The sequence below is a fragment of the Scyliorhinus canicula genome, chromosome 3, assembly GCF_902713615.1.
Source record: "Scyliorhinus canicula chromosome 3, sScyCan1.1, whole genome shotgun sequence".
Taxonomy (NCBI): domain Eukaryota; kingdom Metazoa; phylum Chordata; class Chondrichthyes; order Carcharhiniformes; family Scyliorhinidae; genus Scyliorhinus; species Scyliorhinus canicula.
This window is the reverse complement of record NC_052148.1, coordinates 31653890-31678172: the sequence shown is the minus strand read 5'-3', so window position 1 is coordinate 31678172 and position 24283 is coordinate 31653890.

Genomic DNA, 24283 nt, shown 5'->3' with positions numbered 1-24283 from the left:
TAAAAAACGCATTAATGGTCATGCTTCTGACTCTCTCTTCTTTCAATTGAGCACACTGTATACACAACTCACAATGTGGTCTTCTCTGCACTGAGGAGACCAAAAGCAGACTGAGTGATTTATTTGTACAACTCCCCCCCCATTCTGATACCTTGACCCCGAGCTTCCAATGTCAGACATTATAATTCCCCACTTCCGCTCTGACCTCTCGGTCCGTGACCTTGGACATTTTCGGTTCCAGCGAAGCTCAAAGAACTCCTCGGCCGGAGCTCTCCGGACCTTCTCCGGCAGCAGGATTCTCTGCTCCCGCCGCCCGTGCATGCCCCGCCCACGGATTTCCCAACAGCGTGGGGTGGCTTCAATTGGAACACCCATTGATTTAAAAAAAAATAAATTTAGAGTACCCAATTATTTTTTCCAATTAAGGGGCAATTTAGCATGGCCAATCCACCTATCCTGCACATTTTTGGGTTGTGGGGGAGAAACCCACGCAGACACGGGGAGAATGTACAAACTCCACACGGACAGTGACCCAGAGCCAGGATCGAACCTGGGACCTCAGCGCCATGAGGCAGCTGTGCTAACCACTGGGCCACCACTGCCCCAGTGATAGACTCACAGAAGACTCATAGAATTTACAGTACAGAAGGAGGCCATTCGGCCCATCGGGACTGCACCGGCTCTTGGGAAGAGCACCCTACCCAAGCCCACACCTCCACCCTATCCCCATAAGCCAGTAACCCCACCCAACACTGAGGGCAATTTTGGACACTATGGGCAATTTAGAATGGCCAATCCACCTAACCAGCACATCTTTGGACTGTGGGAGGAAACCGGAGCACCCGGAGGAAACCCACACACACACACGGGGAGACTCCACACAGACAGTGACCCAAGCCGGGAATCGAACCTGGGACCCTGGAGCTGTGAAGCATTTGTGCCAACCACTATGCTACCGTGCTGCCCCATTAATGATCACTCTCAGAAAGCAAAGAACTGGAGGGGGATCCAAAGAGGAGGCAGACAGCATAGAGTCTCGCTTTACGCGGATGACCTGCTCCTCCACATCTCGGACCCACAAAGCAGCATCGAAGGAATCACCACGCTCCTGAAAGAGTTTGGTGCCTTCTCGGAAACAAACTCAACAGGAGCAAAAGTGAGATCTTCCCGGTGAGCGCGCAAGGACGGAGGGGCAGCATTGGTGGGACTGCCGTTTAAACAAGCCCAACATATATTCTGCTGCATGGGGATCCAAATCGCTCAGGACTGGATGGGGACCCACAAATGGAACCTCACCAGTCTGACGGAGGAAGTCACAAAGGACCTGCAGAGGTGGAACACACTCCCGCTCTCCCTGGCAAGGAGAGCACAGACGATCAAAATGAATGTACTGCCCAGATACCTCTTCCGACTAAGATCCATCCCGATCTATATGCCCAAGGCTTTTTTCCATGCACTGGACAAATTAATCATGGCGTTTGTATGGGGAGGAAAGAATGCTAGGATCACAAAGAAGGCCCGACAGAAAATAAAATCCAGGAGAGGTGTAGCCCTCCCAAACCTACGATTCTACCACTGGGCAGCGATGACGCAAAGAGCGATGGGATGGAGAAAGGAGCCAGAAGCCGAGTGTGTGCGTGCGGAGGAGGCCTCCTGCAAGGGAATCTCCCTCCAGGTACTTGCCAAGGCGGCTCTCCCATCCCCACCTAAAAAACATTCCAGCAGCCCAGTGGTGATAGTCACCCTCCAGACGTGGAACCAACTACGGCAGCAATTCGGACTGGCCAAAAATGTCCGACAAAGCCCCTATCTACAAGTTCACAGGTTCACACCAGCACTCACTGATGCCACCTTCAAAAGGTACAGACAGGACGGGGGGGACATTGACAGTCAGGGACCTATACACTGACGGAAGGGTCAGCACATTGGAAGATCTGATGCAGAGATTCCAACTAGCTAAAGGCCACAAACTCAGATACCTGCAGCTTAAAAACTGCCTATGCAAGGAGACAAGGACATACCCGTGACCACCATGACAAACACTATTAGAAGAGCTACTGAACGCAGACATCCTAGGCAGAGGGAGCTGTAGTGACATGTACAAACGATTGCTAGAGAGGGCCACCACTGAACTGGACACGACAAGGAGGAAATGGGAGGAAGACTTGAGGTTCGAAATAGGGTGGGGATTCTGGAACGAAGCACTGCACAGAGTCAACTCTACCTCCACATGCGCGAGGCTCAACCTAACGCAGCTAAAATTGGTACATAGAGCCCACTTGATCAGGACCCGAATGAGCAGGTTCTTCTTGGAGGTGGAGGATAAATGCAAACGGTGCCAAGGAGGCCCGAACAACATTTTCTGGTCTTGCCCCAGACTTGCTGGGTACTGGACAGCCTTCTTCGAGGCAATGTCCAAAGTGGTGGGGATGAAGGTGGAACCATGCCCGAAAGTGGCGGTCTTCGGGGTCTCAGACCAGCCAGATCTCTTCATGGAGAAGAAGGAGGACGCCCTTGCCTGTGCCTCCCTGAACTACCGCCGTGGAATCCTGCTTGGCTGGCGGTCAGCAGCACCATCTGAAGCTGCAGACTGGCTGTCCGACCCATCATAATTTCTCCAAATGGAGAAAATCTAATTCACCATCCGTGGGTCGGACGAGGGCTTCCACAAAACATGGGATCCATTCACTCAACTGTTCCGAGACCTGTTTGTGGCCAACACATAAATAAATAATTAACCAGCAGCCAGGTGGAAATAGCCAGGGCAAGGTAGAAAGAGGAAAGCGAGGGAGGACCCCGAGGGGGGGGGAGAGAGTAAGGTGAGGTAGCAAAACCCAGCAAGAAAAAATGGGAAACAGTAGTGAAAAAGAGGGGGAAGGAGGGGGGTAGGGGTGTCAAGGAGAGAGGAGCTGGAAGGGGGCGGGGGGGGGGGGGGGGGGGGGGGGGGGGGATAGGGAGGATTGTATGCTGAGCCAGCCAGCCGGCAACAGACCGTAAATAGAGAAACCTAAGAAGGAACCTTTGTGTTTGTACAATAAATGGAAACGAACAGCAATGTATATCATTTTGAAAATGCCGATAAAAAGAATTTAAAAGAAAAATCTCTGCCCCCACATTGCCATTTGTGTTTTGAGTTTGAACGGCAGCTGATAGTGATTATTCTGCCCTTATCTTGATACATCTTCTGTTTATTCACGTGTCCCATTACCATCCTCTTTTTCTTTGCACCGTCAACCCTTGTGTCCTGCTTTCCTTTTCATTCTATCCTCCACCTTAATCTTCCACTGCCTCTCTACCTGCTTTAAACCTTTTTTTTTTCCAAACCCATCACAATTCTAACGTTTTCCAGTTTTGATGGCAAGACGCGGCCTGAAACCTTGGGCAGGATTTGTGGCTTTGTGTCAGGACTCTGACCTCAGGATGGAATGGAGGTCACAACTCGACATTGTCCAATGAGCAGTCACACAGCAGGGGTGTTTTGTGAATTGGACAATTAGTCACTGGAGGACAGGCTTGTTATCCCAGGAAGGGTGGTGAACGGACCCTTGAAGTTGGAGGACTAAAAAGAGACCTTCCAGCACAGGTTGGCCTCCAGCACGGAATGTCAGAGGGAGAGCGAGGGTGCCTCCATCTTGAGACACACACTCTCCAACCTTTTAAACAGTAAATGGAACCAACAACTCGGCCACCATTATGAAGGGAGAATCTCTCCACAGGTGGGGCCTGTGGCTGGAGCTGTCATCAGGCAGGCAGGGAGGGCCAGAAACCCCACCGATTGGGCCCTGAGGCTTTGGAATTCCCCTTCCTCAAGCTCTCAGTCTCTTCAAGGATCTTCATTACAAACAAAATCTTTGGCCATGCTTTTGGTCACCTGCCTCCTTCTTTTCCCCTATGTCAAATATGTCAAGTGTGTGCGAGGCAGGTTTTTTTACACACCGGGTAGTGGGAGCTTGGAATTCGCTGCTGAAGGAGGTGGTAGAAGCAGGTACGATAGTGACGTTTAAGGGTTTAAGGGGCGTTTTAACAAATACATGAATAGGATGGGAACAGAGGGACATGGACCCCGGAAGTGTAGAAGATTTGAGGTTAGAAAGGCAGCATGGTCGGTACAGGCTTTGAAGGCTGAAGGATCTGTTCTTGTGTTGTACTTTTCTTTGTTCTTTGTTCTGCACTGTAAAGATTCTATGGATTATTTTTACGGTGTAACAGATATGAGAGGTGGTGCTTCCCCTTCGCTAGGTGTGAATCGTCAGGACAAGGTTCGGATGGCAGGGAGGGGATTTAACACCAAGACCCTGAGGTGTTCTCTCTCCTCTCCAAATATTCCTGGCCATTCTTACTTAAAACTGCCCTCAGGCAACATACAAATGTCACTCTTCTCATAAAGTTCAAGCTTCAAGCAATGAATTATGGGAGGTCACATGCGAGCATGACACAAAGTTCCGATGAGTCAATAACTAATAAGCTGGAAGATGATGACTATGCCAAAAAATCCTTTGTTAAGAAGCACAGATCAAAAATTTACTTTTATATGTATAAAGAGCAAATATTGGATAACACTGAAATAGTAGACAATTAAGGGTTAGACATGTGGTGTAATTTTCTGGGCCCCTGCCGGTGGATTTTCAGGCCAGGGCACTCGTAAAATTCCCTGGATGGCCTTGCCTTCAAGCTCCTATCTTCCCCTGATCAGTCCGTAATACTATGGGCCACAGTGAGGCCTAAGGCCCACCCATAACTCAGCCCTCAAGTAATCAGTTGAGGCTGCCTCCTGCCCCAGCCTCAGGGAGGGATTCAGGGACAGGTGTGGGGAGATTGGAGTGGGCGAGGCTGGGGGGATGACATGGTGGGGTAGGCCTGGCAGGTTACCTGCTCAGGCTTCAGGTGGGAGGAAGGTGGTACATCCATCAATGGCGAACTTCAAGATCAGGTCCCTCCCATCCCACAAAGGTCTGGAGCACCGCACCACAATCCCCCCCCCCCCCCCCCCCCCCCCCCACCCCCGGGTTCACCCTACTCTTCCCCTCCCCGATGCATCAAAGCATGACTCCAAGGGGCGGCACGGTGGCGCAGTGGTTAACACTGCTGCCTCATGGTGCCAAGAACTCGAATTCGATCCCGGCCCCGGGTCACTGTCCGTGTGGAGTTTGCACATTCTCTCCGTGTCTGCGTGGGTCTCAGCCCTGCAACCCAAAGATGTGCAGGATAGGTGGAATAGCCACGCTAAAATTACCCCTTAATTGGAATTTTTTAAAAAAATCATGACTCCAAGACCCTCACCCCCTTTCCCTGTGCTTCTTTCCTCCCCCCACCCCCTTCCCCAACCCTCACGCTTACCCGAATCCTGGCACAGGCACTTTGACTCCAGGCACTTCCTAACAATGACCACCGTTCCTTGTAGAGCTGCTGGGACTGCAGAGCTGTCAGCAGACCAGATTGCCAACAGCTCTCTGCAGGAGATCCACTTTTGTGAGGGGTGGAAGTCTCACCTCCAGTCAATTAACACCATGCGCACTAGACAACCTTGATCAGTGGGAGTGCGATCCCTGCTGCCCTCGGCATGATGGGAAGGCATCACCACACTTTACACCAGTACGAAGTTTTGATGGCCAAGTAATGTCAGAGAATCATAGAATCCCTACAGTGCAGAAGAAGGCCATTTGGGCCATCAAATCTGTGCCGACCCTCTGAAAGAACACCCTACCTAGGCCCACACACCTGCCCTATCTCCATAACCCCCCCTAAACTTTGGACAATAAGGGCAATTCAACATGGCCAATCCACCTAACCTGCACATCTTTGGACTGTGGGAGGAAACCGGAGCACCCGGAAGTAACTGGGGAGAAGGTGCAAACACCACACAGACAGTTACCCCAGGCCAGAATTGAACCCATGTCCCTGGCGCTCTGAGACAGTAGTGCTAACCACTGTGCCGCCCCCTAATGTATTTCAAACTCCACTTCTTTTCAGTGTCTGGTACACTGTCTAGATTAGAAAAAAAATTGATCACCTCATACAGATATACTAAGCAACATCTGCTTGTATTTTTGATATGCCAGGACATGCCCTTCACTGGAGTGTCGAGTATCAGTGATTTGATATTAAAAAGGCTGAAATAAGCAATGGTAAGAGTAAGTGGACATCTGTGGAGTCAGCTGTCATTATGTGGGCCAGAGGGCCAGAAATCAATCAAAAGATTAGATAAAGTGCTGTCACCTACTGTTTATGAGCTTCTTCAATAGTCAGCATTGCTGGCTCATAGTTCCAGAATTGCTGGCTCCATTCACTCAATTTGAATCCATCCATTTGAAAAGTATGATATATTGCTCAGCTCAGTGCCATTCATTTTCACAAATATAATTCAATAAGGCATTTGAAACTGGCACATTTCTCTCCTGAAGCTATCTCTAGTAAGTTGTTCATTTTTATATGGCTCATTTCTATGTCCAATTCTGATTAACGTCTGAATGCATCTCTGACAGACAGGGAGGGAGAAACATGATAGATGTTACGATTGCATGGCTATACTGATAGAGACTGGACCCATTACCCCCGTGCTCAATTCTCTCAATAGACTTGTCCCTCCCTTTCGCTCCACCATGTCCAGGCCTCTTGCGTGTCCTCTGTCCAACCTTGGTGGCAGGGCCTTCAGTTACCTAGGCCCACAGCCTGGAGTTTCCACCCTAACCTTCTCTTCTCCTCCTTCAGACCCACCTCATGGATCAAGATTTTGATTGCCCATCTTAAAATGTTGTAATGTGGTTTTTTGTCAAATTTCGTCGCATGCCTTTCCTTTTTTTTTTTATTTTTAAATTTTTTTTTGTAAATTTAGATTACCCAATTATTTTTTCCAATTAAGGGGCAATTTAGTGTGGCCAATCCACCTACTCTGCACATTTTTGGGTTGTGGGGGTGAAACCCACGCAGACACGGGGAGAATGTGCAAACTCCACACGGACAGTGACCCAGAGCCGGGATCGAACCTGGGACCTCAGCGCCGTGAGGCAGCTGTGCTAACCACTAGGCCACCGTGCTGCCCATCGCATGCCTTTCCTGAGAAATATCATGGATTATGTTACCCCATTAAAGGTGCTAAATTGTGTGCCGCTTTGAATGACAAAATTCCCTCAGATTAAAGGAGGTGTGAAGCAAGGCAGTTATCTTGGTGCAGCTACCAATTTGCATCACTTTGATGTCCCACTAAGGCTAACCCCCATCTTCCCAGAGGAAGATAAAGTGAACAAACCCCCAAAGCTGCTCATAAGGATGAGATTGTATATGTTTTGGAACCATTACTAACTCTAAAGCCTGGGCTTGTCGGTGGGGTTTGAGCGTAACATTCCTCAGATCGCCTTCCCACTGGGAACCCACCTGCCCAGGTGTTTCCGCTATTTCACGTTGGAATGGTTGATGCTTCGAATGGGCCACTTGCCGATGAATGGTGTGTGCCTCCATGCATTATAATGTAAAGGTGCTTGCAGAGCAAGGGTTAAAGTGGGACTGGAGAATGGCACTGCCCACAGTATGATGTATGTAGTCACATGGTCAAAGAACAGTCCAGAAGAACACTCTGTAAGCAACTAGCTGGCATGGTAGGAGCAACACCATGCGAGACCATACTTGCAGCTGTAGAAAGTCAAAGTCTACAAAAAGCCTTCGGGCACAGTCCACCGGCTGTGTTCTGCTCTCGCTTGAGCGCAGTGCGGCTGGTGAATGCCGGGAGAGCCCTCTAGCGGGCTTCCCGGAAGTGTTCATGCCACGTGGGATTCACCTAATTCCCGTGAAGCGTTGGAGTCCGAAACCCGGCCACAGGAGGCAGGACTAAATGGCGCATGCTGAAGCCGGTTTTAAACTGGCTTCGGTGAACATGCCCGGTATCCACCAGCATCGCCGGGATCCACCGGCCTCCCCAGAGAGGCCGCAGGCACCCATTCAGCACGGGTCCACACAAAAGTAGACCAGGTGGAACGGCACCCAGGGGATCTCCTGGGCCATCAAAGATCCCTGGGTGGTCAGGGTCAGTGCAGGTTGGCTCCCTGGTACTCCCTCTGGAACCTGGACACCTTGGCACTGCCCAGCTGGCACCTTGGAGCAGCCACCCTGGCACAGCCAAGATGCCCAGACGACTCCCGGCTGGGTCACTGTCTGTGCGGAGTTTGCACGTCCTCCCCGTGTGTGCGTGGGTTTCCTCCGGGTGCTCCGGTTTCCTCCCACAGTCCAAAGATGTGCGGGTTAGGTGGATTGGCCATGCTAAATTGCCCGTAGTGTCCTAAAAAGTAAGGTTAAGGGTGAGGGGGGTTGTTGGGTTATGGGTATAGGGTGGATACGTGGGTTTGAGTAGGGTGATCATTGCTCGGCACAACATCGAGGGCCGAAGGGCCTGTTCTGTGCTGTACTGTTCTATGTTCTATGTTCTATGACACTGCTGGCTGGAGCACTGCCTGTTCCAGGGTGCCAGTACAAGAGTGCCCGAGTGCCAGCGTGGCACTGCCAAGGGTCAAGGGCTGAGGGGAGCCATGCCCATGAAAGGAAGGTCGAGGAGGGGTTTTCAAGGTGTGCAGGGCAGGTAATTAGAGGCACCTGTGAGATTGGGGGAATGACAGGTCAGGGTGCTGGAAGGGAAGGGATTCGGTGAGGGGCTTGTGGGGGCCTGAAGAGGGGGGTCCCCAGGGACCCCATAGTGGGATGTCCTCATTTGGGGGCTGTGGGGTAGTGTCCATGTGTGTGTGTGTGGGGGGGGGGGGGGGGGGGGGGGGGGGGGGCGCGGTGACATTGCCCATGGTGGGGGTTTGTGGAGCTCAGTTAGAGTCCGGGGCACCCTTTCAAAATGACGGCCCGATATCTGAGTTCAGCTCTCCAGTGCTAAATGAAATTCTAAGGGCACGATCCCCCGGCCATGCTGCGCCCGAAAAGGATCTCACTGTGGCTCAGCATGGACGGTGAAAGCCATGAGACTCCGCTCTTGAGATCTACCCGGTTAGCAATGCCTCACGAGATCCAACGCAATCTCGTGAGACGTTGCAAGGAGAGTTCCGTCCACAATGGGCGCGGTCACATTTTAGCAAACCTGTATATTAGTGCGAGGTGGGAAGCCTTATTCTAATGTGCAGATTCCCGAGGTACCTGAGGATTTGGGATTTGATCCCTTCGCCTTGAGGACCTCGGCCGAGCTCCGTTTGGTACTGGTCCCCACAAACGGGGACCAGAAGGAACGGCACTTGTGGGGGTCACCCAGGGGACCAGAGGCCCCCAGCCCCATGCCCCTTGGGCAGGGTGTTGCCCTGACACTGCTGGGGCCACCTGGCTACCCTGGCAGCTCCGCCTGGTACCCGAGCACTGCCAGGCTGCCACTCTGGCAGTGCCACCTGGGTGCCAGCCTGCCACTGCCAGCTGGCAGGGACACTGGGTTAGCACTGCCAAGCTGGACCATTTTGTTTTTGTCCATGTTTCCTCCTCCTCTGACTCCTTGCGTAGGTTTCCATTACCGTGCCATTTTAGTTTAAACCCTCCCCAACCACTCCAGCAAACACTCCCCTTGGGGCATAAGTCCCGGTCCTGCCCAGGTGCAACCCGTCCAATTTTTACTGGTCCCACCTCCCCCAGAACCGGTCCCAATGCCCCAGCAATCTGAAACTCTCCCCTCACATCTTTCGCCATTTATCAATCCAATATATCCTGACATTTCTGACCAGCGCATGACACTGTTTATAATCCTGAGATCACGATCTTTGAGGACCACATTGCGAACTTTGAACCAACTGTGGTTCAATGAATTTAGCTCTTGCTGTTTTTCCATGATAGGTCATTCCCCTCAACAGTATACAAAACGATATAACTGTTTTGCAGGAGAATGGCCACAAGAGATTCCTGCACTGCCTGCCTAGCTCTCTTATTCTGCCTGGTGATCACCCATTCCCTTCCTGTCTGCGGAGTCTGAGCCCGCAGTGTGCCCACCTCACTATATGTGCCAACCACAACACTCTCCGCCTCGCGGATGCTCCAACCTGTCCTCGGCCCCCTCTCCAGCTCTGAAATATGGGCTTCCAGGGGTTGTATTTGGAGACACGTCCTGCACACATGCTGGTCACAGGCTCTGGAAATGTTCCTGGCTTCCCACATGGTGCAAAGAGGAGCAAACCAAGGATTTGGGATCTCCTGCCGTGACTTAACCCTTTACATTAAACCTTTCGAAGATGCTTGATGTTAGATTAAATCCTATTATCTAGGGCCCTTATTTCATTGTTACAACCAATTTAAGACCAGTGAGTTTATAAACCACATTTTCAACTATATGATAAAAGGTTAGTGACGTTATCCACAACTTCCCAATCAGCTCTCTCCCTTGTATCCTCAGCTGCAGCAGGGCAAGAACACTCTCTGAATCTTTAAAAGTTACAAAGCTAGGGCAGTACGGTGGCGCAGTGGGTTAGCACTGCGGCCTCACGGTGCTGCAGTCCCAGGTTCGATCCCGGATCTGGGTCACTGTCCGTGTGGAGTTTGCACATTCTCCCTGTGTCTGTGTGGGTTTCACCCCCACAACCCAAAAGCGTGCAAGCTGGGTGGATTGGCCACTCTAAATTGCCCCTTAATTGGAAAAATGATTGGGTACTCTAAATTTATATTAAAACGTTACAAAACAAGGAGAAAAGGCAAGGAGCCCGTCTTCCATCTCTGCACCGAATTCCCACTCTGTTTCAAATTCCCAAATTTAAAACTCACTCTGCCTGTCCCTCACTCTGGATGTGTCCCTCTCAATTACTCATGTGCAAAGATCACTGTGAGTTTGGTTTGAAGCCATTTTCTTGGAGGAAAACAATCACAGCTTCTCTGGTCTTTCATCCCTGGCACCATTCAAGGATGGGCGGCACGGTAGCTCAGTGGTTAGCACTGTTGCTTCACAGCTCCAGGGTCCCAGGTTCGATTCCCGGCTTGGGTCACTGTCTGTGCGGAGCCTGCACGTTCTCCCGTGTCTGCGTGAGTTTCCTCCCATAGTCCAAAGATCCAAAGATGTGCAGGTTAGGTGGATTGGCCGTGCGAAATTGCCCTTGGTGTCCAAAAAGGATAGGTGGGGTTACTGGGTTTACAAGGACTGGTGCAGACTCAATGGGCCTCTTTTTGCCCTGTAAATCCTATTATTCTATGATTCTAAATCTACTCTGCAATTCTCTTTCAGGGAAAGAACAAACACACATCTGAGTATCAGTAAATTGCTCCCAAATCTAATTGCTTTTTACTGCTGTGCCAGAGTTTGTGCTACTGCTTTGAACCTCCACCCAGCTATGGAGGAGACTGTCATGTATTAATGATAATGGTAGCAGACTGAAGTTCACAGACACTTGCTAATCTTCCAAGCGCTCCTAAAAAACACATATTACAAGGTGCATGGAAACTCTGCTACGTGCATGTGATTGTTAGCTGTAGCTTTCAATAGCAAGATGAGTGCACAGTCAAAGTGCAGCATGAGAAAGGAAACTTGACACAACAGGTCATAAATAGCACAGTGACTAACAGGCCATCAATATAGGACAATCACGAACACATCTCAAGAGGAATTCAGGAGAAACCTCCTTCCCAGACAATGTTGAGAATGTGGAACTTGAGGCAAATCGCATGAAAGATTTCAAGGATGTTATAACCCCTATGAGGACATTGGGGAAACCATTGTCTATCTCTCCATAGGACCCCTGGAGTCCCAGATAGTGGGCGGAGGCCAGCCAGCTTGAGCTTGTTACAGACTTCCATAAAAGCCGGCCCAAAGCCAGGGCTGGTTAGCTTCCCCAGTAAGGCCTGGAGTGGGAACGAGTTACTGCCTTGAGCAAAATATTGTACATAGTTAAATAAATCTCTGTTCTACCGTGCTGTCTTCCTCAAGTTACTAAACTGGCGATGAGGATAAAAGGAAACTCCGGACCGGCTCGTTGAACTGCCGAGCCGCCGTGGTCGATTTCTATCCTGGAACATGGGGATGCCACAATTTGGGAAACTGGAAGCCTTGAATGCAGATGTGGAAGACTGGAGCCAGTATGCTGAATGCATGAGGTATTTCTTCCAGGTGAATGGGATTTTGGGGAAAGGCCATCAGAAAGTTATCTCCTGACTGCCAGTGGGGCCTGACTTTTTGGACCATAAAATGTCTAACTTACCCGGCTGCACCAGACTCCAAATCATTTGATGAGCTGGCCACTTTGATTGATGAACATTATGACCTTACGCCTCCCATAATCATGCAACGGTACAGGTTTAATATGGCGGTTCGGTCTCCAGGTGAATCGGTCACTGATCTCTTGACCTGAACATTGCGGAAATGTTGAGGGATAGGCTGATGTGTGGCATAAAGAACATGGGCACTCAGAGGAAACTGTTGGCAGAGCCTACCTTAGATTTGAAACGGGCCATCAAGCTTTCTCTGTCCCGGGAGCATGGGGAGGACGGAGTGCAGGAGCTGCAGAGGTCCATGGGCTGTGGCATCCATTGTTTGGCCCATTTTGAACTCCCACCTAATCACGTGACAATGCCAGTCTGGGTAGTTCACTCCCAAAGGGCAGCCCTAGATGCAGTTCCACAGCTGGGTCAGGCTCGCAGGAACTACCGCTGACCGGCGGAATACATCCTACGAGGATGAAGGGGAGAGGTGGCTACATGTCCAATTTTGGTGCAGAGAACGTCATCCATGGAGGTGGCTGAGATCACCGTGAACCAGTGCCTTACACATGGGCCTACTAGATGAGGAGATGGGGATCCTGGGGGAACCTATGCAAGCTGCTGAGAATGACGGTCAAGGAATAGGAGAAGAGGTCCAGGTGGGAGAACCTCTGAATTGCGGGTCTCCCAGAGGGTGTGGAACAAGTGCCACAAAATATGTGTTAAGGATGCTGGCCGGGTTGGTGGAGGAGAGGGTGCTGGACAAGGCCTCAGAGGTGGACAGGGCCCACAGGTCTCTAAGGCAGAAGCCAAGGCCGGGAGAACCACCATGGGCTGTGATTGTGCTGTTGCAAATGTGGTAGTACGACTAGAGGTACTACGGAACCTGGGAATGTGAGCTACCATTGGTGGAGAAGGCTCGCTGCTCATTGGCCCAAGTGTTTGCCTTTTCATTGGTCGAGACGTAAGGTAGCTCCGCCCAATAAGGCAGGGTATAAGAACCCGTGTTCCCAGCAGCCATCCTTCTTTCTGTACTTGAGCTGCTGGGGAAACATCTTGTAGATTAAAGCCTTCAATTCGGACTACTCCTTCGTTTCAGTAGTTATTGATCGCGCATCAATTTAATCTACAAGTTTTTAAAGGATGGAGCTCCGCATCAGGCCGGAGTGTCTGCGACTCAGCCCCCACGCAGCTAATGCAGCAGCCACATTCAAGCACAGGCTGGCTTGTTTTAATAGCTACCTCAAAACGTACCGACGAGGGAGCAGAAGCTACACATCCTCCACTCGTGCGTCGGCACCGCCATCTACATGCTCATCGAGGACACGTCCGACTACGACTCTGCCATGGAACTGTTTAAAGGACACTTCACCCGGCCGGTAAATCAAGTTTACGCTCGGCACTTGCTGGCTAAGAGGCAGCAGATCCCTGGTGAGTAGTTAGATGATTTTTACCGTGCACTCCTTCTACTGGGGAGGAACTGCGGCTACCCACAAGTGTCTGCTAATGAGCACACTGAACTCCTCATCCGAAACGCCTTTGTTGCGGGCATGCAGTCCCCACAAATCCGCCAGAGACTGTGAGAAAGGGAAACTTTGGGCCCCACGGAGGCACGGGCCCTCGCGAACTCTCTAGATGTTGCGAACAGAAACACCCGCTCATACGCCCCCGACCGCCCGGCGGCCCCCTGGGCAGCGTGGAATTCAGCCTCCCTCTCCCCTACGGACTCGGAATCACCACAGGCCTGCGCTGCAAGACGCCCTGGAAACCCCGCTGGGCCCCGTTGTTATTTTTGCGGCCAGGCAAAACACCCCCGACAGCATTGCCCAGCCTGATCGGCAACGTGCAAGGGCTGCGGGAAGAAAGGCCAATTTTTGTCCGTTTGCCAGGCCAAGGCAGTCGCTGCGGTCCCGGGCAGCGACCGCGGGACACCACCCCCTCTCTCTCCAAGGGCCCCGTACGGCCCACGACCCTCTCTGTCCCCATCCCCCGCCATGTGCGACCAATGGGCGCCGCCATCTTGGATCGGCTCCGAGGACCCCGGCACGGGTGACTACGCACCGCCCGATGACGACTCCGATCTTCTGCCACGACGTGCTTCAGTCACCTTGGACCAATCTCGACCCCGCACCCTTTCTACGGCGACAACGAAGATCCTGCTCAACGGACACAAAACGACCTGCCTGCTGGTCTCCGGGAGCACGGAGAGTTTCGTACACCCTGCCACGGTAAGATGTTGCGCTCTCCCTGTCTATCCTGTCAAGCAAAAAATCGCTCTGGCTCCCATTCTGTTGAGATCACAGGGTATTGTATAACGGACCTCACGGTCCAGGGGAGGGAGTTTAAAAATTACAGACTCTATGTCCTCCCCCACCTCTGCGCGGCCGCATTCCTGGGGTTAGACTTCCAGTGTAACCTCCAGAGCCTAACATTTAAATTCGGCGGCCCTATACCTCCCCTCACGGTCTGCAGACTCGCAACCCTCAAGGTTGATCCCCTGTACTTGTTTGCAAACCTCAACCCGGATTGCAAACCTGTCGCCACCAGGAGCAGACGATACAATGCCCAGGATTGGCTCTTCATCAGATCAGAGGTCCAACGGCTTCTGAAGGAAGGGGTCATCGAGGCTAACAACAGCCCCTGGCGAGCACAAGTTCTGGTGGTAAAGACCGGGGAGAAGAATAGGATGGTCATAGACTACAGTCAGGCCATCAACAGGTTTACGCAGCTGGACGCGTACCCTCTCCCCCATATAACCGACCTGGTCAACAGGATCGCGCAGTACAAGGTCTTCTCCAAGGTGGACCTCAAGTCCGCCTACCACCAGCTCCACATTCGCGCGAGCGATCGCAAGTACACTGCGTTCAAAGCGGACGGGCGGCTCTACCACTTTTAAAGGGTTCCCTTTGGTGTTACAAACAGGGTCTCGTTCTTCCAACGAGAGATGGACCGAATGGTCGACCGATACGGTTTACGGGCAACCTTCCCATATCTCGATAATCTCACCATCTGCGGCCACGATCACAGGACAACGACACCAATCTCCAATCTCTGCAAATTCCTCCAAACCCCAAAACTCCTGAATTTGACCTACAACAAGGACAAATGCGTGTTCAGCACCGACCGCCTAGCCATCCTCGGCTACGTAGTGCAAAATGGAGTGATAGGCCCTGACCCGGAACGCATGTGGCCCCTGATGGAACACCCCCTCCCCCAATGCTCCAAGGCCCTGAAGCGCTGCCTCGGGTTTTTCTCTTATTACGCTCAGTGGGACCCCAACTAGGCCGACAAAACCTGTCCTCTCATCCAAACAGCCACTTTCCCCCTGTCGACGGAGGCCCGCCAGGCCTTCAGCCACATCAAAGGAGAGATCGCAAAGGCCACGATGCGTGCCAGTCCCTCCCCTTCCAAGTCGAGAGCGATGCGTCTGACAGCCACCCTCAACCAAGCGGGCAGACCCGTGGCCTTCTTCTCACGCACCCTCCATACTTCCAAAATCTACCACTCCTCGGTCGAGAAGGAAGCACAGGCCATAGTAGAAGCTGTGCGACATTGGAGGCACTATCTGGCCGGCAGGAAGTTCACCCTCCTGACAGACCAATGGTCGGTGGCCTTCATGTTTGACAATGCACAGCAGGGCAAGATAAAAAAACGACAAGATCTTGCGGTGGAGGATCGAGTTATCCACCTACAACTATGACATCTTGTATCGTTCTGGGAAGCTAAACGAGATTCCCGAAGCCCTGTCCCGCGGAACCTGTGCCAACGCACAAGTGGACCGCCTCCGAGCCCTCCATGGGGAACTCCCCACGTGGGTCACTCGCTTCTTTCATTTTGTAAAGACCCGCAACCTGCCCTACTCCATCGAGGAGGTCAGGACAGTCACTAAGAAATCTCCCAGTCTTCCGCTGGCAGGAGGTCCTCCCAGATGCCCTCCACTCCATCCGGTCGCTACTTTGCACGTCTACAAATCAAACTCGTCACGAACGCCTTCTTGTCTTCCTCAGGAAGCATTCCTCAGGGACCCCGCTCCCGACCTGGCTGGCTGACCCCGGGCCCATCCTGCTCCGGAAACACGTGCGGACGCACAAGTCGGACCCGTTGGTCAAGAGGGTCCAGCTGCTCCACGCTAACCTGCAATATGCGTATGTAGAGTACCCCGACGCCCGACAAGACACGGTCTCTCTATGGGACCTGGTGCCCGCCTGATCCCCGCCATCGCCCTCGTCACCAGCCCCACCCACCGCCCTCCAACCGCAACTGCTCCCTGCAGGCGCTCCCCTCCCTGGCCCGCCAACCCCCTCATCCGCGCTGCCTGGAGGACCAGACGCTCCCCCCCATGGCCTGGCCCTCACCAGCTCTGTCTAGGGGTGTTGAAACCTCCATGAGGACCGGATCATCGCTCCCGGAGTCATGGACACCCGCATCTCCAACATCTCCGACGAAGCTCCGTCGATCGCAGAGGACGTCCAAGGCCCCCGATCGTCCGATCGAGTCAATATGAACTCTTTTTTAAAAAATAATTTTTATTGGAAGTTTTTACAGAAAATATAAAAAAATATAACAACAAACAATAATATGCAACAAACTACCCCATAACAACCGTAACACCCCCAACCCGTATCAACACATGTATCCCATCCCCCCCACCCCCCCCCCCAACCCCAACAAGAGAACTTAACCATAAATTAAAATTAAATAAATCAAATTTAAATAAAATAAACAAACATAGTCCTCGTCCCCCCCACCCCCCCGGGTTGCTGCTGCTACTGTCCCAGTACCCTATCGTTGAGCCAGAAAGTCGAGGAAAGGTTGCCACCGCCTGAAGAATCCTTGTACCAATCCTCTTAGGGCGAATTTGACCTTCTCTAGCTTAATGAAACCCGCCATGTCATTGATCCAGGTCTCCACGCTTGGGGGCCTCGCATCCTTCCATTGTAGCAAAATCCTTTACCGGGCTACTAGGGACGCAAAGGCCAGCACACCGGCCTCTTTCGCCTCCTGCACTCCCAGCTCCACCCCAACCCCAAAAATCGCGAGTCCCCATCCTGGCTTGACCCTGGATCCCACCACCCTTGACACCGTCCTCGCCACCCCCTTCCAGAACTCCTCCGGTGCCGGACATGCCCAGAACATATGGGCATGGTTCGCTGGACTCCCCGAGCACCTGACACACCTATCTTCACCCCCAAAGAATCTACTCTTCCTCGTCCCAGTCATATGGGCCCTGTGCAGCACCTTGAATTGAATGAGGCTAAGCCGCGCACACGAGGAGGAAGAATTAACCCTCTCCAGGGCATCAGCCCATGTCCCGTCTTCGATCTGTTCCCCCAGTTCCCCCTCCCACTTAGTTTTCAGCTCCTCTACTGACGCCTCTTCCACCTCCTGCATAACCTTGTAGATATCGGATATCTTCCCCTGTCCGACCCAGACCCCTGAAAGCACCCTGTCCCTCACCCCCCTCGCGGGAAGCGCAGGGAATCCCTCCACCTGCCGTCTAGCAAATGCCTTTACCTGCAGATACCTGAACATGTTTCCTGGGGGGAGCCCAAATTTCTCCTCCAACTCCCCCAGGCTCGCAAACCTCCCGTCGATGAACAGGTCCCTCAGCTGTCTGATGCCCGCTCTGTACCAACCCTGAAATTCCCTATCCATGTTCCCCGGGATGAACCTATGGTTCCCCCTCAACGGAGCCTCCATCGAGCCCCCCACTTCTCCCCTATGTCGCCTCCACTGCCCCCAAATCTTGAGGGTAGCCGCCACCACCGGACTCGTGGTATACCTCGTGGGAGGGAGCGGCCACGGCGCCGTTACCAGGGCCCCCAGGCTCGTATCCCCACAGGACGCTCTCTCCATCCGTTTCCATGCTGCCCCCTCCCCCTCCATCACCCACTTACGCACCATTGACACATTGGCCGCCCAGTAGTACCCCGAGAGATTGGGCAACGCCAGCCCCCCCCTATCTCTACCCCGTTCCAAAAAGATCCTCTTCACCCTCGGGGTGCCATGCACCCAAACAAAGCTCATAATGCTACTGGTCACCCTTTTTAAAAAGGCCCTAGGGATAAAGATGGGCAAGCACTGGAAGAGGAACAAGAACCTCGGGAGAACCGTCATTTTGACGGACTGCACTCTACCCGCCAACGACAGCGGCACCCCCAACTGGTGAAGTTAAGCTTATGAAGAGTCCCCCAACTCCTGGCCACTTGCACCCCCAGGTACCTGAAACTCTTCACTGCCCTCCTAAAAGGGAGCCTCCCAATTCCCTCCTCCTGATCTCCTGGGTGCACTACAAATACCTCGCTCTTTCCTAAATTTAGCTTATAGCCCGAGAAGCCCCCAAATTCCGCTAACAGCTCCATCACCCCCGGCATTCCCCCCTCTGGGTCCGCCACATACAACAGCAGGTCGTCCGCATATAGCGATACCCGATGTTCCTCCCCACCCCGCACCAAACCCCTCCATCTCCCTGACTCCCTCAACGCCATAGCCAGAGGTTCAATCGCCAGTGCAAAGAGCAAGGGGGACAGGGGGCACCCCTGCCTGGTCCCACGGTAGAGCCTAAAGTACTCCGACCTTCCATTTGTAACTACACTCGCCATCGGAGCCGCGTAGAGCAGCCTCACCCATTTGATGAATCCCTCCCCAAATCCAAACCGCTCCAGCACCTCCCACAGGTACCCCCACTCAACTCTATCAAACGCTTTCTCTGCGTCCAGCACCACCACTATCTCCGCCTCCCCCTCCACTGCCGGCATCATGATAACATTTAGCAGTCTCCGCACATTCGTGTTGAGCTGCCGCCCCTTGACAAATCCTGTCTGATCTTCGTGTATCACCCCTGGCACACAATCCTCTATCCTGGTGGCCAGGATCTTCGCCAGCAACTTAGCGTCTACATTGAGGAGCGAGATAGGCCTGTATGATCCACACTGCAAGGGGTCCTTATCCCGCTTTAGGATCAAAGAGACCAGTGCCCGCGACACCATCGGGGGCAAAGCCCCCCCTCCCATGCCTCGTTGAAGGCTCGTACCAGCAGGGGGCCCACCAGGTCCGCATACTTTTTGTAAAATTCCTCCGGGAACCCGTCCGGCCCCGGGGCCTTACCTGACTGCATTTGTCCAATCCCCCTGACTAGCTCCTCCAGCTCTATCGGCGCCCCCAGCTCCTCTACCAGACCCTCTTGAACCCTTGGGAAACATAGCCTATTCATGAAGCTCTCCATCCCCCCTCTCCCCATCGGAGGTTCCGACCGGTACAGTTCCTCGTAAAAGTCCCTAAAGACCCCGTTTACTTCTGTCCCCTTCTGCACTACATTTCCACCCCCATCCTTCACTCCACCAATTTCCCTAGCCGCATCCCGCCTACGGAGCTGATGCGCCAACATCCTGCTCGCCTTCTCCCCATACTCATATACCGCGCGCGCCCTGCGCCCTCCTCCACTGTCTCTCTGCCTTTCTGGTGGTCAGCAAGTCAAATTTGGCCTGCAAACTGCACTGTTCCCCCAGAAACCCTTCCTCTGGTGCCTCCGCATATCTCCTGTCCACATCCAGGAGCTCCCCCACCAGTCTCTCCCTCTCCTACCTCTCCCTCCTTTCCCTGTGGGCCCGGATGGAGATCAGCTCCCCCTGGATCACTGCTTTCAGAGCCTCCCAGACCATCCCCACCCGGACCTCCCCCGTATCATTGGTATCCAGATACCCCTCAATGCTTCTCTGAACCCTCCTACATACCTCCTCATCCGCCAGCATCCCCACATCCAGGCGCCAGAGCGGGCGCTGGTCCCGCGCCTCCCCATCTCCAGATCAACCCAGTGCGGAGCATTGTCCGAAATCGCTATGGCCGAATACTCGGCATCCTGCACCCTCGGAATCAATCCCCTGCTCAGGACAAAAAAGTCTATCCGGGAATAAACCCTATGGACATGAGAGAAAAAGGAATACTCCCGCGCTCTTGGTCTCCCAAACCTCCAGGGATCCACCCCTCCCATCTGGTCCATGTATCCCCTCAGCACTTTGGCCGCTGCCGGTCTCCTACCCGTCCTTGCACTGGACCGGTCCAGTGTGGGATCCAGCACTGTGTTAAAATCTCCCCCCATGATCAGGCCCCCTGCCTCCAGGTCCGGGATGCGGCCCAACAAGCACCTCATGAAGCCAGCATCATCCCAATTCGGGGCATATACATTAACCAGCACCACCGTCTCTCCCTGCAGCCTACCCTTCACCATAATATATCTGCCCTCCTTGTCCGACACCACCTCAACCGCCTCGAACGCCACCCTCTTCCCCACCAGAATCGCCACCCCCCGGTTCTTTGCGTCCAATCCTGAATGATAAACCTGCCCCACCCACCCCTTCCTCAGACGAACCTGGTCCGCCACCTTCAGGTGGGTCTCCTGGAGCATAGCCACGTCCACCTTCAGCCCCCTCAGATGAGAAAATACCCTGGTTCTCTTAACCGGCCCATTCAGCCCCCTCACGTTCCAGGTAATCAGCCGGATCAGAGTGCAACCCGCCCCCCTCCCCCGCCTGCTAGCCATAGCTTATCAAATGTTCGCCCCAGACCAGCACACCCTGCCCGACCCGTTCCCCATGGCGATAATGCCTCTCCTCTTCCCCCCCCCCCCCCCCGGCCCTCACCAGCTCCTTCCTGGTCATTCCAGCAGCAACCCGGTATCCCCGCCCCCCCCCCAGGCTAGGACCCCTCCTAGCCGCGACGCACCCTCCATAGTACTTCCTTGAGTCAGCTGACCCCGGCAGCTCCCGCCAACGCCCATCCCCTCCCGGCATGGGGTCATCCCCCTCTTGCCACACATCGATATGAACTCTTAATGGACCTTTTTTTCCCTCTGACTCTGTAAATAATTGTGTGATAACACAACTCTGTACATAGTTACGGGCCAGTGGGCAGCCGCCGTTGGAGAGGTATAGTCCCATATCACTGGTCATACTACCAGTAAATTGCCCCACCGGCACCAGACTACCAGTCATGGCTAGACGCCCAAGCACCCCCCACCCCCCGGTTCCCTTCTTATCAAGGGGTGAATGTGGTAGTATGATTAGAGGTACTACGGTACCTGGGAATGTGATCTACCATTGGTGGAGAAGGCTCGCTACTCATTGGCCTTTTCATTGGTCGAGACGTAAAGTAGCTCCGCCCAATGAGGCGGGGTATAAGAACCCGTGTTCCCAGCAGCCATCCTTCTTTCTGTACTCAAGCTGCTGGGGAAACATCTTGTCGATTAAAGCCTTCAATTCGGACTACTCCTTCGTTTCAGTAGCTATTGATCGCGCATCAGCACAATTTTGTGGAAAAGAAGATCCTATGGTGGGCCAGGGAGGAGTGAGACTGTGAATGGGAGGGGAACCGTGTCAGAATATATCAGGACATTCGTGTGGAGCTGGAGAACAGGGTAACGGTAGTGTTGTCCCAAAGGAGGATTCGGTTTGGAGTGCTGTACCCGGCAAAACTGAGGTTCACATTTGAAGGTCAGGAGTATTATTTCAAAACTCTGGAAGAGGTCAATGATTTTATATGGGGCCATAAACTTTGGGAGCAATGAGAGTTGGTGTGAGATGGAGGAGCTATTTCCGCAAAGGTTGGATGTTGTGGCTATTGTGTGTTGCTGGAGTGTTGTTTTTTGGGGACTTATAAGTTTGTAAGGGGATAAATACCACCCCCCACCCCCCGCCCACTCTCTGTCGTTTGTGGAAGGGCCAATTTCTAATTCTGGATGAAGTCTCCAGGGGGTACTATGAGAAGCTGTACAGGGCTGAGCCGGGTTGAGAGGAAGGGGATTTAGGACAGTTTTCAGGTGGGTTGGAGTTTTCAAGGTTGGAGGAAGAGAGGAGGCAGGCATTGGAGGAGCCGCCAGGACTGAGGGAAGTGACTGACAGCGGTAGGGGGATTGTCGGGGAAGGCTTCAAGGCCGGCTGGCTTTCTGGCGGAGTTTTATAAGACATTGAGGATGAGTTGGCACCGTATTTGTTGGGGATATTTAGTGAGGCATTTGAGAAGGGGGAGCTGTCAGAGACACTGACTCAGGCGTCTATCACGCTAATCCTGAAGAAGGGGAAGGATCCATTGGAGTGTGGGTTGTGTAGGCCATTTCGTTGTTGAACACTGACGTGAAAGTACTGGCTAAGTTGTTGGCGGGACGGATACAGGGATGTGTACCGGGGTGGTCGTTTAAGATCAAATGGGTTTTGTAAAGGATCGGCAGCTCTCTAGCAACATGAGGAAGCTGGTAAATGTGGTATGACTCTGTCAGGGGGGCAGGTGCCGCAGGTTATCGTTTCTATCAATGTGGAATGCCTTAGATCGGTAGGTTTTGGGTAGGTTTGAGTCTGGCCTGAAGTTTGTGGCATGGGTGCAGCTGTTGTGTGTATCCCCCATGGCAAGTGTATACAAATGAGATGAATTCACAGTGTTTTGGACTGCACAGGGGAACGAGACGGGGGTGCCCGTTTGCCCCGTTGTTGCTCGCGCTGGTGATTGAGACCTTGGCGATGCTCTTTGGGGGGTTTGTGGAGTGGCAGGGGATTGTGAGGGGTAACAAGGAGCACCAAGTGTCACTGTATGTGGACGACCTGTTGTTCTTTGTGTCGGACACGTTTGAGAGTATGGGTAGGATCATGGGAACATTGGAAATGTTTAGGGTCTTCTCTGGGTACAAGTTAAATGTTGGGAAGAGTGAAGTGTTTCCGGTGAATGCAATGGGACAAGGTGGGGGGGGGTGTAACGTAGGGTGTCACCATTCTAGGTAGCTTGGGAAAGGTTGAGGTATATGGGGATATGGGGATTCAGGTGATGAGGGAATGGGCTACGGTGTACAGGTGGAATTTGACAACGTTGGTGGAGAAGATTGGGGGGATTTTAAGACATGGGATACACTGCACCTGATATTGTCAGGGAGGGTGCAGGGAGGGTGCAGGTGGTATAGGTGAATGTCCTGCCAAGGTTCCTGATTGTTTTCCTGACCCACCCGATCTTTCTCCCCAAGGCCTTCTTCCGTAAACTGGAGACAATTGGCAGGATTCTCAGTTCTTGAGACTAGTGTTGATGCTGGGGCAGGATTCGTGGACTTCCAAGATAGCAAAACTGGCATCGTACCTGGACCGATTCAGTGAGCGTAGAGAGACTAGCAGCAGCACCACATGAAACACAATCGATACCAATGAGAAATGGTGCCAGATTCACTGGGGTCAGGATTGACACTCAGGAGGCTGTGTGTCAATTCTGTATGCGGCACAGTGGTTAGCACAGTTGCTTCACAGCTCCAGGATCCCAGGTTCGATCCCGGCTTGGGTGGCAATTTCACTCAATTTGCCCGCAATTTCGTAAACGGGGCACTTTGGCTCCCAGATGTCACGTTGGACAGAATGGGACCTGTCTACTACAAAATTGGGATTCAGAGGAAAGTTCAACGGAAGCATTTGGACCACCTAAAGAAGCAGGAGTCCACGCTTCACAACAGCAAACCGGCAGCATTGATATTTCCTCCGTGCCAGATCCTCAATCAGCCTAGGGAGCCAACCACCTAGATTCCAGCGCCCAGTCCAGCAGAAGCAGGATGACTCCGGTTCGGAAATGGACACGGAAGTGTCCGTGTCTATGGACGGTGTCGTGTCCGGGACCGAGTTCCCGGCAATAACACTTTGGAGATCTGGCAGAAAACAGTGGTCAACAACCCGATACACACCGCCCGACCCAGAGTTGCTGCAAGTGGAAGCACAGCCTCAGGCAAAGCAGCGTAGAAGGCCCCCACCATTGGCAGCTGAAGGGGAACTTTCAGACTTTGATGTGGATGGGGTGTTCGAGACCGCACGAGGACCAGAGGGAAACCTTTGTTGATCTCACTGTAGGACTCGAGGGGTACAAGGTTCCCAGATAGAGGGTGAAGGCCACCCAGCTGGAACTTATTACAGACTTACATAAAAGCCGGCCCAAAGCAGGGCCTGAAGTGGTTAGTTCTCCCAGCAAGCACTGGAGTGGGAGCAAGTTACTGCCTTGAGCAGAATATTGTACATAGTTAAATAAACTACTGCTGCTGGCTTCCTCAAGTTACTTTAAGGGAAATATGGGAACAGGAGCTGGCCATTTAGCCCACTGAACCTGTTCTGCCATTGAATGAGATCACTGT